Source organism: Artibeus jamaicensis, unplaced genomic scaffold, assembly GCF_021234435.1.
Source record: "Artibeus jamaicensis isolate MK-2021 breed Jamaican fruit bat unplaced genomic scaffold, CSHL_Jam_final contig_781, whole genome shotgun sequence".
NCBI classification, from domain to species: Eukaryota; Metazoa; Chordata; class Mammalia; order Chiroptera; family Phyllostomidae; genus Artibeus; species Artibeus jamaicensis.
In genome coordinates, this window is record NW_026521968.1 from 8038584 (window position 1) to 8043374 (window position 4791).

General features: G+C 36.2%; 1 long non-coding RNA gene across 1 annotated transcript; it reads left to right on the top strand.

The window, feature by feature from the left end:
* The first annotated feature begins 3244 nt into the window (after positions 1-3244).
* On the top strand, positions 3245-3766 carry LOC128628487 (uncharacterized). Its single transcript, XR_008392888.1, has 2 exons — positions 3245-3330; positions 3680-3766. It is a non-coding gene; the product is annotated as an uncharacterized LOC128628487 (long non-coding RNA).
* Positions 3767-4791: the final 1025 nt, after the last annotated feature.

A 4791-nucleotide genomic window follows, 5' to 3' on the forward strand; every position in this document is an offset into this window, starting at 1 on the left:
TGGTCGGGCATGTGTGCAAGGCAACTGATCGAGGTTTCTCTCTCACACTGATGCTCCCCTCTCTCCTTCTCTCTCTCTCTCCCTTTCTCTTTTTCTCTCTCCAAAATCACTCAAGTGAACATATCCTCAAGTAGGAACTGAATGAAGAAGAGTATAAACTCTGGTCCCAACCAGCCTGAGTTTGAGTCCCCACTCTGATGTTTAGCTAGCTTTGTGCCACTGGGAAAGTTACCTAAGCTCTTTGGGCCTTATTTACCTCATCTGTAAAATGAGATGGGAGATAATAATAGTATCTACATTTTAGGGTTTTAATGAAAGCAAATAATGTACTATATAGTACTTAGAATAGATTAAATTGAATGAGGTTTTAAAAATATTTTTTTCTTTTAATGATTCTAGAGAGAGGGGAAGGGAGGGAGAAAGAGAGGGAGAGAATCATCAATGTGTGATAAAAACATCAATCAGGTTGCCTCTTGTATGCCCCTCAGCTGGAGTTCAAACTCACAACCCAGGCATGTACCCTGACTGCGAATCAAACCATTGGCCTTTCCGTTCGCAGGACAATGCCCAACCAACCGAGCCACATTGGCTAGGGCCGAATGAGGTTATTTGTTTCTGTTTTTTAAAAGAGCTTTATTGAGGCATAATTGACAAAAAATAAGCTGCATGTATTTTAAGTGTACGATTTAATTTAAACTTTTAAAATTAATTTTAAAAAGAGAGAGAGAAACACCGATTTGTTGTTCTGCTTACTTATGCATTCCTTAGTTGATTCTTGTATGTGTCCTGACTGTGGATTGAACTCACAACCTTGGTGTGATGGTTTAACTATCATTGGGAAGATGGTTTAACCAACTGAGCTACCCAGCCAGGGCTACAATTTAAGTTTTGGCATGTGTATACACCCATGAAACTGTCTGAATAATCAAAATAATGAACATATTCATCCTTTCCCAAAGTCTTCTTGTACCTCTTTGTAATCCTTTCCTTTAGCCCTTTCTCCACCCCTTAGGTAACCACTAATCTGCTTTGTTATTATGGACTAGTTTGAATTTTTTAGGACTTTATGTAAATGAATAGAATGTACCCTTTTGTCAAGCTTCTTTCACTTATCAATTATTTTGAGATTCATCTATGTTGTTCCACGTATCAATAATTCATTCCTTTGTATTGTTGAATATTATTGATTTGATTGTCAATAGTAATTAGTCTGATTATCCACTCACCTGTTCATGGACATTTGGGTTATTTCCAATGTTAGGCTATTACAAATAAAGCTGTTGGGAACATTCATGCACAAGTGTCTTTGTATGGACATGTGCTTTCGTTTCTCTTGGAAAACACTGAGGAGTAGGATGGCTGGATAGTGTGACAGGTGTCTGTTACTTTTTATGAAAGTGCCAAGCTGTTTTCCAAAGTGGCTGTAGGATTTTACACTACCATTAGTATGAGAGTTCTAATTCCTCTACACCCTCACCGACACGTGAAATGGTTGGTCTTTTTTTAATTAAAAAATTAATTGCATTTATTGGGGTAACATTGGGTAATAATATTATATAAATACCAGGAGGACAACTTTATGATAATACAACATGCGTGTGCTCCATTGTGTGCCCACCACCCAAAGTCCGGTAGCCTCTGTCGCCATATAGCTGACCCTTTCCCCTCAGTCCTCCTTCAATTGCCCTCTGGTAACCATCATTCTCTTGTCTGCATTTATGAATTTATGTGTGTTTTCACTCATTGCTTTTTGTTTCATGTTTCACATATGAGTGAAATCATATGGTTCTTGTCCTTTTCCACCTGGCTATTTCCTTTAGTGTGATACTCTCAAGATCTATTTATGTTGTCACAAAAGTCAATATTTCAAGTTGGTCAGTCTTTTAAGCTCCAGAGTGGACTATGTCAGGTTTTAATCAAATACACGAGAATTGGTCTGGATTTCTAATATTCGTCAGTTCAATAAGTGAAAGATCATATCTTACTGAAGTTCTGATTAGTCGTGGCTTGAAGCATTCCTTTAAATACTTGTGAATACTTTGGCTTTCTTTTTAAATTTTCTCCTTACAGTCTCTGCCTGTTTTCTCTTGGAGTATTTTTCTTGTTGATTGCAACATTAAAAAAATCATATCAGTTCTTCGTCAGATTCAAACGTTGCAAATATTTTCTCTCATTTTATCATCTGCCTATTAAATTTTCCTTGATGAACTCCATTGAATATACACCCTATTTTTGGTGTAATCAAAATGACATTTTTTTCCCTTTATGGTTAATGATTTCGAAAGTTTCCATATGTTCTTTTCCATCTTTGCACAACAAAGATTTAAAAAAATATTTTCTTTCAATAACTTTATAGTTTTACTTATCACGTCTAGGTCATTTTATCATTTATTTACTTTTGATGTGTTTTATTGATTTGAGAGAGAGGGGAACATTGACTGGCTGCCCCCCATACACACCCCAACTGGGGATCAAATCCACAACTTAGGTATGTGCTCTGATGGGGAATCAAACCTGTGACCTTTTGATGTACTAGCAACACTCAACCAACTGAACCACTTGGCCAGGGCATATTTAGGTCTTTTTAATTCATCTGGAGTACATTTTTGTTTTGGGCGTTAGGGACCCAATTAATTTTTCTCTTACTAAGCTACATTTACCACATTTATCAAATGTGGTAAATTTTTGATAAATTTATTACCTTTATCAAAATCTGATATATAAAAGTATCTGTCTCTGAGCTCATTTTGTTTCACTGGTATATATCTCTGTTCTTATATTAACACTGCACTGTTATTTAATTTGATTTATTTACTTTTTTTTTTTTTTTAGAGAGGAGAGAAGGGAGAGATAAATAGAAGGAGAGAAACATCGGTTGCCTCTCATACACCCCCAACCTGGGACCTGGCCCGCGACCCAGGCATGTGCTTCAACTGACGAATCGAACTCATGACTTTTCGGTTAGCAGGATAGCACTCAGTCCACTGAGCCACACCAGCCAGGGCTGTATTGTCATGACAATTACAGCTAATACTGTAATACAAGTTTCTGTTTTTCACAATGTTTTGTAGCAGGTTTAAATTTCTGGAAGGGCAAGACTTCTCTTGTTACTCTTTCTTTTCAATGTCAACTTACCATTTGTGGTCTTTTATTGCAAAAATGTGTTTTGTGGGTAAACTTATCAAGATCTTTTTTAAAAAAATATTTTATTTATTTTTTATTTTTTATTTTTAGAGAGAGAGGGAGAGAGGAAGAGAGGAAAGGAGGGAGAGAAACATCAATAAGTTGCTTCTACACTCTCAACCTACCTGTGATGAACCTGCAACCCAGGTATGTGCCTTGACTGGGAATTGAACCCTTGACTTTTTGCTTTGAGATACAACACCCAACCAACTGTCACACCAATCAGGATTCAAAATCTTTTTTTAATTGGTAATATATCAAATTATAAATTTCTCTGGGAGAAATTGTAATATCTTTGTAATGAACTATTTATTTATTCAGTCCATCTTCTATGCTGTTTATTAGAAAAAAAATTTACACTGAGGTCTTATGAATACTTGGCTAATTCCTAGCTTCTCTATGATTTTGTCACGGATGCAAATTGAATACTACTTTTGATTATATTTTCTAACTTGTTATTACTGGTGTAGTAAAATACTAATTATTTTTTTTGTAGGTTGATCTTGGGTACAGCTACCTTGCTGAACATCCTTGCTGATTCCGTTCACTTTTCCGAATAGATGATTAAATCATCTGTAAATCAGTTTTATGCTGTTCCTTTCAATCTTTGCACTACTTATTTATTTTATTTCCTTGTAGTATTGATCACGACCTTCAGGACTTTGTCAAACAAAAGGGGCAACAGTGAACATCTTTGTCCTTTACCCCCTCATAAAAGAGTTGAGTCTAAAATTTCTTAAGTATAAGAATTTCCTGCCCTGGCTGGTGTAGCTCAGTCAATTGAGCATGGGCTGCAATTTGAAAGATTGCTGGTTCGATTCCCAGTTGGGGCACATGCCTGGGTTGTGGGCCAGGTCCCCAGTGGGGGATACATTGCCCTTGTTTATAATGTATTGCCTTCAAATACACTTTGACATCTGATTAAGTAATATTTGATTAAGGATTTTTGTGTCTATAGTTACAGATAAAATAGGCCTTTAATACTTCTCTCACAGTATCTTTAGGTGATTTCAGAGGTAAGATTATTCTGGCCTCATAAAATGAGCTGGTCACTTTGTCACTCCTTCTCTACAACTGTATCTCAGAAATGCACTCCGGGAAGAACCACAGGAGGTAATTTGGCCTGGACTCCTGTTTCCTAAGCAGGCAAAATATCTCCATTCCTCTTTTATAGATAAGACAGTTGAGGTTCAAGAATATGAGGTGAAATTAGCCCTGGCCAGGTAGCTCACCTGGTTGGAGCATCATCCTGATATCCCAGGGTTGTGGGTTCCATCCTGGGTTGGGCACATATGGGAATCATCAGTGAATGTATGGGTGAGAGGAACAAGTCAATAATTTTCTCCCTCTCAAAAAAAATATCAATAAATAAAAAATTTTAAAAAATAAGTGAGGTAGAATTAGAATTTGTAATGTTTTATCTGCCATGAGACTATCACTTCTTGGCTTAACCAGTAAAATAATAATCAGTGATCGGTATAATAATTAGTTTTTGATTAATAATGCATAATATTAAAATAATATTGCCAAGTTTCCAAAGTTCACTCATTTGTTACTTTTTCAGAACTCAGAACACACTTTCCTATGGAAATGAACAAGTTGGTTGGG